Source organism: Gopherus evgoodei, chromosome 9 (genome assembly GCF_007399415.2).
Source record: "Gopherus evgoodei ecotype Sinaloan lineage chromosome 9, rGopEvg1_v1.p, whole genome shotgun sequence".
Classification (NCBI taxonomy): domain Eukaryota; kingdom Metazoa; phylum Chordata; order Testudines; family Testudinidae; genus Gopherus; species Gopherus evgoodei.
Genome location: NC_044330.1, coordinates 7,818,774 through 7,832,695, shown reverse-complemented (window position 1 = coordinate 7,832,695; position 13,922 = coordinate 7,818,774). Strand labels below are relative to the sequence as shown.

General features: G+C 44.7%; 1 protein-coding gene across 6 annotated transcripts in view; it reads left to right on the top strand.

The window, feature by feature from the left end:
• The first annotated feature begins 22 nt into the window (after positions 1-22).
• CAPN10 (calpain 10) overlaps positions 23-13,922 on the top strand; it is a 34,532-nt gene continuing 20,632 nt past the window's right edge. For 4 of the 6 annotated variants that reach the window (XM_030574210.1, XM_030574208.1, XM_030574204.1 and 1 more), the window contains exon 1: positions 13,085-13,168. The gene's annotated coding sequence lies outside the window, so the exon portion shown is untranslated. Of the gene's footprint in view, positions 369-13,076; positions 13,169-13,922 lie in introns of those variants that run through there. The other 2 variants (XM_030574205.1, XM_030574206.1) reach the window with 2 other exon arrangements.

Below are 13,922 nucleotides of genomic sequence, written 5' to 3'. Positions count from 1 at the left end.
TTGAGAGGAAACAAGACAAGGGATCATGGTTGGAAAGAGGAGTGGGGAGTAAAGTGTGTGAGAGAGAGGCACACAATTGTGTAGGAAGTGCAGAAGAAATCTATGGGAAATCGACTAAACAAGAATTTTTCAAATCATAATATAGGGGGACTATTTTTGTCCTTTGCGCCCATCCAAGTGCTATGCAATTTTTAATGAAAATTGGTAGCATAGTCTAAACAGATGGAAGAACAAGCAGTGTGTGTTGTCTTTGTTTTATTATTCGCTGAAAAGATGCACCGCACACCTGGATTTGAGAAGCTGCGTCAGAGCTGTCTGGCAAAAACATGGCATGAGCCTCGGAGAGAGGGAAATGTCCACAGTCTAAGGTAAATGTTATCTATTATATTACAGTATATTGAAATTGTTGCCTGATCCATTTATTGTGTATTAATAATTTAACAATCCCCAATTAACATTCTGAGGTTTGACCGGTTTCAGTTCCTAGGCCAGATCCAGAGTTATTAGAATTACAGTTAAATTGGAAACCCTGAAATGCATGGTTACAACAGTCACACTTAAGAAAAATATTCTAAGCTTTCAATTGTTTTATTAACAAGGTTAGTAAACACACACAAGTTCTGATCCAAACAAGAGTGTAACAGTAATGCAATATTAATTTTATGTCCAGCGTCATGTCCTAGGCATACTCACACAATCCTTATGTAGACCTAGCAGGAGGGAGACTAGTGGTCTATGAGGGCCCTATCCTATCTCTAGCACGCCAAACAATTCCAATGGGTATGGTCTCAATGTTCTAGGCCATGGTCAGCCCTATTATAGGGTCTGGTGGCTGCCTTGAATATTCATAGAAGTGTTTTTTCTGGGATTCATTTCTGTTTATTGCAAAGGGATAAAAAAAATGGAAACACATTTGTGGCTGGTAAACTTTCCTTTTGCTGATACAAAATAAGAAAATCTTCAGGCCACCTCCTGCTCTGACATTTTAAATCCTTTATAAATCTAGTGATACTTGTTTTACATGTCTCTGTTCATGTATTTTAAGGCCAGAAGAAACCATTATGATCATCTAGCCTGACCCCCTGCATAACACAGGATTTAAAACACAGAGGATCCCCCTCAAGGCTCAATTTCAAAGTTACAGAACAGGACTAAACCTCCTTCTTAGCATAGGGAAAATTCACAAGCTAAAACAAAAGATAATCTAACACATTTCCTTGCTATTACTTACAATTTTTGTAATTTTAGATGTATCGTTTCAGTAGGAGCTGGATTACTTGCTTGGTCTCTCTCTTTGTCTCGAGGGAACACACGAAAGAAGCACAAACAAAACCTTCCTTCCCTCCCTTTCCCCCCACCAGATTTGAAACTATCTTCTTTTCCCATTGGTCCTTCTGGTCAGGTGCCAACTAGGTTAATGGAACTGATTAATCCCTTACAGGTAAAGGAGGGATTTTATGCTACCCTTAGCTATATGTTTATGACAAAATCGAATTCCCTTAAAGGGCCATCCCATCTGGTGAGACCTTGGCTCTGAAGTTACCGACTTCTAATGACACAATGTTGCTTTGGCATTTTTTTAAACACTGAATCAGAATAAGGTTAAAGGGTATGAGTGTAATCTACAAGCACCGGGAAGATATCTGGCACTATCGTCTCTTGTCCCACAGCAAAGGTCACTCTGCAGGGGTTCATATTTTATATGGTTTAATAAAGATAAGGTGTGGATGAATTGGCACTTTTATTTCTGGATTTCCTGCTTTTGTGATTCTTTACAAGTTGGTGGGGCAGGAAATGTATTGATCATTATAAATAAGGAGATCCAGGCTTTTTGGTAACCACAGCTTGTTGATCTCCATTTAATGATAAATAAAGCTACCTCAAATGTGATTGTGCCATTGTCTTTGGAAATTGCTTTAACCGATGGTTTCTAGACCTGTTGGAAGAGTCTACAGAAATGGATGGGAGGCTCTGAGTGCAAGCAGGAGATGAAACAGGATTCTGTATTGGTTTTTTCTCCTTCAGGGTAAAGTCTCCCTTGTTGTTCTATACTTTCAAATATCCAGACAATTTCTTTAACAACCCAGCTTTCTCTCCTGTTTGTGGTCATTGATTCCCCTGGTCACACAAGATTTTTATGAATTGTGATTTTAGTTTTTGCATCATGGTATGTAGAGCAGCTGATGTGGTAGAATCCCAAGGTTTGCCAAAGAGTTGTTACGTTTTAATTCAAGCCTTTGTCTTTGAAGAACAGCTTCCTTGTTGAGATCCTGGTGCTTTCAAATAATATCATAGAATCATAGAATACCAGGGTTGGAAGGGACCTCAGGAGGTCATCTAGTCCAACCCCCTTCTCAAAGCAGGACGAATCCCCAGACAGATTTTTGTCCCAGATCCCTAAATGGCCCCCTCAAGGATTGAACTCTCAACCCTGGGTTTAGCAGGCCTATGCTCAAACCATATGACTGAACTACCCTTCATTTTAGAGTCCATTACAGCTGCATCCTACATGATGTACATAGTATTATACTTTTGTTATAACTTGTTCATTACGTTGCATGTGAATGTGCACTCCACATCTGAGCTCCAGCATCTTCTTGCTTTGTCTTATGTCACTGCTGGAAATAGTGAGACTCATGTTCAGTTGGTCTGCACTTCCATCCTGAGACACAGTGACTCTTTTCTGAAGTATTGGGGGTTAGCCTTGGTACCGTTTGTGACTGAGATGATCTTGCATTCAGGCCCTGGCAGGTTATTCGTCGGCTTTTCAATTATCTGAAAGCAGCGCTTCCAAAGTGGTGCACAGCCTGGCCGTGGTGTGGAATATTCTAGCCCTGCACTGGAGTGCTATAAGAGATAGCCCACCTGGTAGAAGCCTTTGAGTATCAATTTGCCATTCAGGAATTAGTGTGAGTAGTGAGGGAATGTCATACCAAATAAACTTGTTTGGGGACGGCAATGTGAGGTTATGCTTTTACCCAATAAATATCTGTTATGCAGCTGCCTACTTCCTATTGCAATAAGATACCATGGTAATTCTGCCAATAATAGCTTTTAAACTTCTCTGGATTTTTTTGGAGCTGTGCAATGCCTTTGCATTCCTCATGGAAATCGGCCCAGGGCAACATCAGAGGATTTCCTGTAACTGGGAGGCGGTCAAGCGATTTGTGAGGGAACAGATCAGCTGCCACTTGGAGAGCGATGACCTAGAGGAGCTGCTCGATTGACATGGACTGCTGAATGAAATAGATGATCTCACTCTGGTAAATAGGAGAGCTTTCACCCTAGAGACTGCCAGGACTGGAACTGCTAACGACATTGACAAGGCTGGCTGTGCTGGACCTGCCGCCTGTAACTTTTCTGGGGTGAAAATTAAGGGCAAGATTGAGTGTGTTGTGGGAGGATTGAAAATAAAAGAGGGATAATTTGTGCCCAATAATATTTAGCCAGTTAAATGGTGACCACTGGGTTTCATGCTCCATGGGGTCAGCCAATCATCTTGAAAGATATTCTTCTTCCAACTCTGTCGGGAATTTTTTTGCCCTTTTGTGAAGCATTGGCTATTGGAAACTGCCAGAGGCAGGATACTGGGCTTGGTGGACTAACAGCCTGATCTGGATTGTGAAATCTTATTGAGAACCAAAAAAGAAAGGAAATATTTAGAGATTCAAGGGGAGTGGAGACACGTCCCCTTTCTGTGCCTCAGTTTCCCCATGTGTAAAATGAGGCTAATGATACTGACCCTCCTTTGTAAAGCACTTTCACTAGATCTACTGATGAAAAATGCTATATAAGAATGGTGGTGGTATTATAATTATTTATTATTTGTAGGAAAGCCATTAGTTGATTTCTGGGTGCAAGTCTGACCTCCTCTTCCTGCATGTAGATTAGTTGGACTTCTATGGGTGAGCAGGGAGAGGGCTGAGGGCTATCTAACCATTTCTGCTCTCCCTAGTAACTTGCAGCTCTCTCAGCGATTCTTGATGTGGGAGGTTCCAAGCTCTGGTGTATTGAAGTTAATAGCTTCCACACAGTAGTCCCCATGGCTTTGATCTTTGCAAACCTTTTGCACAGATGCATGTGGCTGGCATGTTCTCTATCAACCAATGCAGGATGGAGCTGACAGCACATTCTTTGAAGAGAACCTGATTTATGTTTTGATAGCTTTTTTTTATTCTTGGCTGGCCCTGAAACCATTCTCCACTGGGCACTGCTCTTTCTGCTGAAACATCATGAAGTGCAAGACAGGTAATATGAAGGACCTCCAGGCAGCGTGGGAAAGACTGGCCAGTGTCACGGTCAATCTCAGTGTAGAATTTTTCTGGAAGGAGGAAGAACATATCCCAGTTATTCTCTGTGTGTTATCTTTTGCCAAAAGAAGTCTATGCATGAAATGATGTTTGTGCTGAAATTTTGGCTTCTTCTACTACGTAAAAGGAGGAGGAACAGGAAAGATAAACCAGGAATAATCTGTCTAATACCAGCGTAGAACATACATCTATCTCTGGGCTAATTATTAATTGCTTGAGAGACTGAATTTAAAGTGTATTTCTCATGAGAGCTGAAGGCTGGGCCATTTAACATTTGGCAGTTAGGTTAGTGCAAAAGTGGCAGTTAGCATGGGATTTCCCAGGTTGTTTTATACTATAATTCTACCTGCCAACATCACACCAACAGGGCGCCATGGCAACGTCCAGTTTCATGGTTACCTAATTCCCAAAGTAAATAGTGGGTAGAGTTTGGCTTTTTAAAAATCTTTATTCTTGTTTCAAGATCACGTGAGAGCAGCAAGAAAAAATCTGAAATTCGGTGATGTTCCCTCCCGCTCACATACAAAATTTCCAGGCAGGTTCATAGATCAAGAATGAAGCTCTTCAGATTGATCTTGGAATTCTGGAGGCAGGTCAGTCCCATGAGATGCTGGTGCCAGGTAGGATCTACCCAACGAAGAGCTCATTTGTGTTATTTCTGCCTCCGCTGCAGTTCAGATAGACAGATGATTCTCTGCAGATCCTTAGTACCTTTTAATATCACTTCTAACAAATACTCAACCGCAGAAAATTTCCTGTCAAAACCTGTTTGAATCTCATAACTGTGTTTGGCACCAAAAATTGTTTTTAACTCGGCCGTCCCAGGAATTTGAGCCTTTTAATGCACATTATGAAAAATTCTACTGCTACAGAGACTGATGCATCTAATTCAATTATCCTGTTAGCTCAGAGGTTTGCAGACTCCCGTCTGTGGAGCAGCTGCTGCTGGTCAGCAGAGAGACAGTTCATTGCGTATTGCTGGCTGGCCCCGTTTCCAGCTGCTAACTGTATGAAGATAGCTAATCTGCATTGTTTCGAGTATTCCACTTCTACGTAAGCAATCACTTTAGTTACTATAGGTGGTCAGGTGACTACTAATGGGAGAAGAGGTGGTCCATGAGATACTCAATTCAGATGTGGTCTACACTACAGTATGTCTTGGGGCATACCCAGACAGACTTCAGATATGAATTCCCAGTCAAAACCCTGATACCTTGCAGCAGCAGTACTAGGATTGAGAAGAGATATTTTTCATGTCCTATTCTATTCCTGCAGGACAGCATAGTATTTCAGAGACTGACCATTACAAAAGGGTGAATTCTTCATCCTAGCTCTTCCTTTGTAGGAGAGCTCTGACTCTGTACTAAGTGCTGATTTCAGATAGATCTTCCCTTCTGCTTTTTAAATTACTGTGGTGATCTTGAATATGAATTCTGTGACGTTTGATCAGCGACACTGGGAGAATCCGAATCCTTCTGTCTTCAACCCAGTTTCCTGGATGCAGATGGAAAGTTTGTGGAGAAAGAAGCCTTTATTCCCCTTTCCATAGATACAACTATCCATAACGTGTATTGATGCCATTTTATCTTAGCTCTGTGCAAGCCTAAATTTGGGACTAAAACAAGAATAATCGTTTCTGTCTATTACTTACCTGTTATTCTTGATCTCTGATACCAACTCTTGGGCGCCTGCTGTCAGCACATTACTCTGTTCACAATGCTCCATATCTAAAATTCTGGGCTGTTAAGCCACAGCACCCACAAGTGACCTGTACCTCCTCTAGTTGATGCTGAGGAGTAGTGGTCAGTAACAGCTTGAACTATTCTCTCCAGTTGAGTTGTTCTCGCTGCAGTTTTTTGCTGTTTGTTTCCCAGAGGGAAATATTTTTCTTTCATTTTCCTTTTCACAAGGTTACTAGTAGCTTATCTATGAATTCTTTATTATCATTTAAAAAAAACAACCCAAACAGTTCCTCCATTTATTGTTAGGCACCTGCGGCGTTGGTGAAGTCTGTAATGGTTGTAGCCCAAGGAGGGAGTGTTATTGTAGCACAGCATCAGAGGAAGATTACAGTAGACACAGCTGGAGGGAAGACGCTTGCCAGCTGCACTGCTCTGAGTTACAACAGCCTCCGAATAGATGGGAGTCTGAAGGCAGCAGGCTTGAACATTGAGCGCTTTATTAAATAAACCCGGTGCGTGGAGAGTGCACGCACATCAGTGTATGTCATTATTTCTTTACAGATGCGTCACATGTGAACTCTTCAGCTTTGTGTTTTTTCTCGGATGATGTATTTTTCAGGGGAGTCTGGGGCCAGCATGAACCTTTTCGTCTTTGCCTCACTGATTCGGAGATTCCATTTCCAACTTCCCAAGCTGAGCCTGAAATACTAGCTGGGGGTGATCCTCTCTCTAGAACCTTACAGTCTCATTGCAACTGATGGATGAGCCAGATTTTAGAACTGAATCTTGATTTCAAGAGTCATAAATGTTTTCCTGATTTATTAGCATATGTTAAGTGTCTTTACTGGGACTTTGAAGGATTTTGTGTGACTGGGACAGAGACATTGGGGAACACAAGCTCATTAATCCAAAGTGTACCTGCAATTCGATGGTTGCAGTTAGCCAAATTAGTGGTCAGATTTGAGGGCTTCTCTCATCCCACCCAGTGCTCTGGTTGACAAACTGCTCAGAGAATCTTGCGCTGGTCAAACACCTTGTGTAATTTATTTGCAGTGTGGATACTCACCTCCTTCACACTATATATGGCTCTGCTCCAGCAGTCTTAGGGAGCCTGCAGCTCCTGCAGCAAGCAGGGAAGGGCAATCTCTCTCTTCCCCCTGCAGTCTGTTCCCCCCCCCCCACACACACACACACACTTCCTTCCTGTGCCTATTTCTAGCCTCAGCCCTTTGGCTTAATTAGTCTTCCAGCTCTCCTCCATCCACAAATTAAGCAAAGCTCTGTTTAACTAGCTCCATTCTGCATTGTTTAATGGAGCTGAGATCAGGGTGCTGGCTCAGCAGTTCTTGCCTAACACTCAGTCATAGTCCTTAACCTCAAATATTTATTTCTCGTACTCAAGTATATTTTCCAAGGCAACTGCTGCTGCTCAGGATCTTTCCTACTTCTTAATTACCACTTTACTTCATATCTGCCGCAAATGAAAAAAAACAACCCCAAACCTGCTCATGCAAGCACATTCACTCTTGAGACAGGACATTCAAGATGACATTTTCAGGATTATTTGATGGCCCTAAGACTCATGCTTCCTGCGGCAGAAAAGAAATTCACTCTGGCACTGTGCTGTCCTTCCTCTGCTGGAGCCAGTCAATATATTGCAATGGAGCATTCTTGCATTTCCAGTCCCTGTAGTTCATGAACTGGCCAGAAGGGGGGCCCTTGTCTTTTCAAGTGCACATATTACGAGGTTAAAAGGGAGCAATTGCTACTGGAATGCATTCTGTCAAGTGCAAGTCTGGGATGTTTGGCTAGATCGGGGTGGGCAAACTATGGCCTGCGGGCTGGATCTGGTTCCTCATGGCTTTTTTTAACTTGCATATTGCCGTGAGCGCATGTCTTCCATACACAGAACTGATGTTGATGAGGCAAGTGCTTCTTGGAAAATTAATTTGAATTTGGGAAACAGGGTTTCTCATTGGGACAGGATGTATTTGCCTTCTTGGGGGAATTGGAGTGTAGTATAGAAAAGCATGTCTGGGAAAGAGTAAATTCCTCCCTCTGAGCAAAAAGGGGGCACAGGTGCTGACATTCCAAAGTGTCAGGGTCTCACAAAATGTCTGATTTATGTGTTAAAGCTCCACCTCCTGGAGTCATGGTATTCTATTAGAATCTCCACTTTCATTAACCAAAAAACAAACAAATGTAGTTTCTAACCTTGTTATTGGAGAGAGAGGCTTGAAAACATGACCCAACTATAAAGAAAAGGCTCAGAAACTAGGCCATTAAAAACCCAACATTTATGATTTTTTAAAAATATCATGATTTTAAAGCCTGTTTCATGATATTTTGGGGCCTAACTCATGATTTTTGAATGCTTAAGACATAGGTGCTGATTTTTGTTTTTGCCAGTGGGTGCTTTTGAAGAAGTGTTGTGTGTTGGGGGGGAGGGCTATTTTCAGCATATTTATACACTTCTTTCATATTGTAGTTATTAAATATGTCTATCGTTGGTATCTTTACTATTTTAATAATGATTCAGTTATGAACTACATAATTACATTATCATGAATTACAGTATATTAAAATCATTTCAGTCACCTACAAGCTGTCTTCATTAACATCTCAGTTTAAAGACATTATGTCTCACTGTAGCTTTCTGGATGAAATTGTCAGCAAACTTATTTACATCTAGTTCCCTGGTATTGTCTTGATGCATGCTAAGGACAGCTACATTATTCAGTTGTGTCTGTCCCATTGATGACTCAAGATAATTTTTAAGTCTTCTGAAGACGGAGAATGAGTTCAGGATGATATAGACACAATGAGAAGGATTCTTATAAATTTGCAATACTCTGGAAACATAGTGCTTCCAGAGTATTGGAAATGACTCCAAAATTTTTTTCTTGATGGGTAACAGCTAATTTAGGCACCATCATTTTGTATGTATACTTGGGATTATATTTTGCCATGTGCATTAGTTTGCATTTAACATTGAACTTCATCTGCCATTTTGTTGCCAAGTCATCCAGTTTTGTGAGGTCCATTTGTAACTCTTTGCAGTCTGTTTTGGACTTAACTATCGAGTAATTTTGTATCATCTGCACACTTTGCCACCTCAATGTTCACCCCTTTTTGCAGATCATTTATGAATGTGTTGAACAGCACTGGTTCCAGTACAGACCCCTGGAGACACCACTATTTACCTCTCTCCATTCTGAAAATGGACCCTTTGTTCCTACCCTTTGTTTCCTATCTTTTAACTGGAGTGCCTGGGCATGCTTTCTGGATCATCTAAGGATGCTTAATTTAATTTAATTTAATTTAATTTAATGACAAGCCTTTTGTTATCTTAATCACCCTGCCTCCGTTTATAAACAAACTCCCTGCCCAAGGGTGGAAGTTGGTAGCAGCATAGAACATATCACATTCCACACTCAAGCTCTGGTTCCTGAGTGCTCAACACTCATCATAGGCCCCGACTTCCCCTCTTTCCTGTGGGTGCTTGACCCCCCCCCAATCTGTCCCTGACCCCGCTCCCACTCCACCCCTCTCATGAGGCCCTGCCCCTGCCCAGCCCTTCCCCACCCCCATTCCAACTCCTTCCCCAAATCCCTGGCCCCATCTCCTCCCCTGAGCGTGCCATGTTCCTGCTCCCTCCCACCCCCCAGAGCATGCTAACACTGCCAAACTGCTGTTTGGTGACTGCTGGGCAGGAAACTGGGAGGTAGGCGAAGGAGCAGGGATGCGGCATGCTCAGGGGAGGGGCGGTGGGTGAGGGGAGCTTGGCTGCCAATGGGTGCGAAGCACCCACTAATTTTTCCCTGTGGGTGCTTGAGCCCCAGAACACCCTCGGAGTTCACGCCTATGGCTCGAGGTTGGCAATACTGGGAATGGCTCCACAGCAACTCTGACCTTGGGGGGAAGTTTTTTCTCACCTACCCACTCCCCCTACTCTACCCTGTCCAGCTCATCTATTCAGGCCAGGCTCAGGATTTGATCTTAACCCAGCATAACATCTGAAAGAAGAAACTCAAGAAAAGAGTGACTAGGAACAAAAGGGATACATGAAATACATTCATTGCATTGTATATTGTAACAGACGGATTCTAGTCAATTTCTACAGAAGGATCACCATCTAATAGCACAACTCTGTATGGCAGATCATGGCACACAGGTCAACCTAAAGGAAAGGCTGACATGATTTTCGTTTCATTCAAGTTTGGTTCAGGAAGGAGCTTTTAACTTTCACGACTGCAGGTCAAATCCACTGAAAACAGACTAAGTTGAGAACAGCTCCTCATCTTGTGTGCTGTGGAACAAGCTGCTCCAGGAAGCAACCTTCTTTTAACCCTGCTGCGTTGTGACACTTGACCAATTTACATGGAGGAAATTTTGGTTGCCTCTTGGATCACTCTCAACATTGTTCTGTCCATATATTTTTTCTGACCAGGATGCTAGTCTTATAACCTTAAATAATATATTTTCATTTGTATAATATGTAACAGAAGTTGTATGATCCTTTCTATTAAGAAATGTTCTCTCATTAGATTCTATGGAACTATGTTACTTCCAAGTATCAGAGGGGTAGCCGTGTTAGTCTGTGTCCACAAAAATGAGGAGTCCGGTGGCACCTTAAATATTAACAGATTTATTTGGGCATGACGGTGAACTCTGAGCCCACTTCCATTGATACTGCTTGTGAGTCAACTAGAATAGAATCTGAGTTACTGCAGAGAATTCTTTCCTGGGTGTCTGGCTGGTGAGTCTTGCCCACATGCTCAGGGTTTAGCTGATCGCCATATTTGGGGTCGGGAAGGAATTTTTCTCCGGGGCAGATTGGCGGAAGCCCTGGGGGTTTTTCGCCTTCCTGTGCAGCACGAGTCACTTGTTGGAAGATTCTCTGCACCTTGAAGTCTTTAAACCATGATTTGAGGACTTCAGTGGCTCACGCACAGGTTTGATACAGGAGTGGGTGGGTGAGATTCTGTGGCCTGCGTTGTGCAGGAGGTCAGACTAGATGGTCATAATGGTCCCTTCTGACCTTAAAGTTTATGATTCTATGAATCAACATGAGCAAGCACTCAAAGAAGAAAAAACGGTTACCTGCCTTTCATAACTGTTGTTCTTCAAGATGTGTTGCTCATGTCCATTCCATTACCCGCCCTTCTGCCCCTCTGTTGGGGTTGTCAGCAAGAAGGAACTGAGAGGGTTCAGGGCCAGCAGCTCCTGATATACCGCAGCATGAGTGCGGCACTCCAGAGGGTGCTGTAGCTGGCTCTACAGATCCCGCTAAAACAAAAATCTTCAACAGCTGCGTGCACACCTAGAATAGAATGGACATGAGCAACGCATCTCAATGAACAGTTACGAAAGGTGGGTGACCGTTTTTTATGTTTGGGTCTTCTTCCATTGCCAGATGTTCTTGTTCACCTAGTTCTGTGTTCCGGTTTCTCACATCAATATATATTTAGGGTTTTTTTGGTTTGTGTACCAGTGCCGTTTAACCCGCATGTATGATACCTTATAACTTTTATGGAATTAACCTCTGTCATTTCAGTCAGTCCCTGATCTAGTTCAGCTGTCATTTCACCTATTCCTCATTGGCTACAGAGTTACTTTTGTATCTGATGTCCCTGTCAGATGTCTTTGTCCAACGTGATGGTCTGGTCTATGCTTCTATTGAGGGTCTTATACCATGCTTATCACTGTAGTATCTGAGCACCTTCCAGTAATCTATTATACCACATGACCAATATCTGTCATGAGTGATTTATTCTCTCATCCTCTCCCCAAGGGACAGGGGTGTGGGGAGGGGGGCGGCGGCGGCAGGGGGAATTATGTGCACTAGTGTCTTGTTTGTATAGGTTTTATTTTAAAAAAAGTGTTACGATGTATTTCTGTTAGAGAAGGCTGGCCAAAGAAACATGCCTGCACTTGGAGCAGAAGGTGGTGAGGTTTGTGATGGTCCTTAGTTCCTGGGGGAGTTCAATCCACAGTCTCAAGCCAGCCCCTGAGAAAGTTCTCTCTCCCTTATTTTAGAGAATTCCAGTCCTGTCAAGCACAGTCTTCATCTTGGAGTCTGAGGTGGGGAGGGGGCAGGTCTAGGGGCTCTCAACCCCCCTCTGCTCCTTCCCAGGTGAGGTGGTGCAAAGGGAGAAACAGGCGAAGCAAAACCACTATCCCATTCCCATTGCTCACAGAGGGGAAAGAGGGGGAAATGGAGCCCCCTAAGCTGGTGGTCTCTTTAGCTCCATCTATCCCTCCTCACCAGAATGGCTTCGAGTTGCTGAGGAGAGGGGGAGAAAGTGCTGCTTGCAGCAGCTTCAATAGGTCATTCTGCCCCAAGTAGCGGGATCAGAGTCACTAGAGGGCTGGAGCTTTTCCTGCCAGGGTGAGGCTGGCTGCAGCCCAGGCTGAAATCATGTCACTTGTGGGAGAAAAAAATAAATACGCCAGAGATGGCCACGTGACTGAAGAGGGTTTGATGGTAGAGACACTCAGAGTAGCTGCTGTAGTTGGTGTCCTGGGCTGGCAAGCTGGCTCCCCTTTGACACCTTCTTCTAGTGTTTGCAGTGCTGGCCGAGTCGCTCGACAGCAGCTTAATCAGCAGAATAAAGGGCCCTAAGGCCACCATGAAGTCCGGTTAGTTGACGCTCATCGGCCAACGCAGGCTGCATTGACAGAGCAGGTCGTTGTGCAGCCCCCGAGGGTAGAGGTCGGCTGCCTGTATTTCTTGGCCAGTTTGGAATCTGTTCAGCAGGGTCCAGAAGGTGACAAGACCCTGGGCTGACTCTGCCTACCATAAACTCCCCCCACCCTGTAGGGCCTCCCATCCCCCCTTCCCCTACTCCCTCTTCTCCAGCACAAAGGCTCCCTGCACCTGGAACTGGAACCAGCTGCAGAGGCCCTGAACCTCAGCACTCCCTGTCCCCCACGTGTAAGTGGGGAGAGAGCGCGCCCACTGGCAGTGCATGCTGGGGGCTGTAGTCTGCCGCGCAGTGGATGCTGGGAGTTGTAGTTCGTGGGCCCCGTCTTGGGGAGCTAGGATCAGGCGTCTCGGCCTAGAGGGGTTATAATTGGTTGTACGCTGTCACGTGCTCCGATCCTTGCTCCTGGTTGGCCGGTGGGCCAGTCGGCGGTCTCCGGACCGGGTAGAGCGGGCCAAACGTAGCCAAGGTAACGGGTCCGCAGCGGGTGGGTCCCGGGACGGGAGCGGAGAGCCCGGGGCGGGGCGCTGGGTTTGTGGGAAGGGAACCCTGAAGGGAGGGGGATGTGAATGGTCTGTTGGGGGGAGGGGTCGGGGGAAGTGCCTGGGAGCGGGGGGGGGACAGGTGCCTGGGAGCGGCTGGGGGAGGGGTCGGGGGGAAGTGCCTGGGAGCGGCGGGGGGGGGGACAGGTGCCTGGGAGCGGCTGTGTGGAAGAGGATGGGATTTAGGGAGGGGTCAAGGCAAGTGTAGGGGGGGTGAAGAGTCTGGGTGGGGAGGGGGGTTCTGAGGGGGAAGGATCTGGTAGGGCAGTTGTGGAGGAGGGAGGGAGGGATCTGGGAGGGCAGTTGTGAGGGTCACTGTAAGAAATCTAGACAGGTCTCTGGGGAATGTGTATGGATGGACTGGTCTGAGGGGGGACTGTGAAGCTTGGGTCCGGGTTGGCGTGTTTGTTGGGGAAGGGTCTTAGAAGTTTTAGTATTAAAACTTTGGGGAGGTGTCTGGCTAGGGATTAACAGGGTATGACTGAGAGGGGGAGTGGGTATTGCTCCAAATACCTTGTGAGATCATATTCTGAGCAATAGCAGGTGTCTGTACTCACAGTGAGGTTTATCTCTATTTCATACTTCTGTCTAGCTTGGCCTGTCAATTAATGGTGAGATTACTTACATGAGAGGAAGGTGTCAGGTTGCACTGGCATAACTTACTCCTGGGGGAATTTTGCG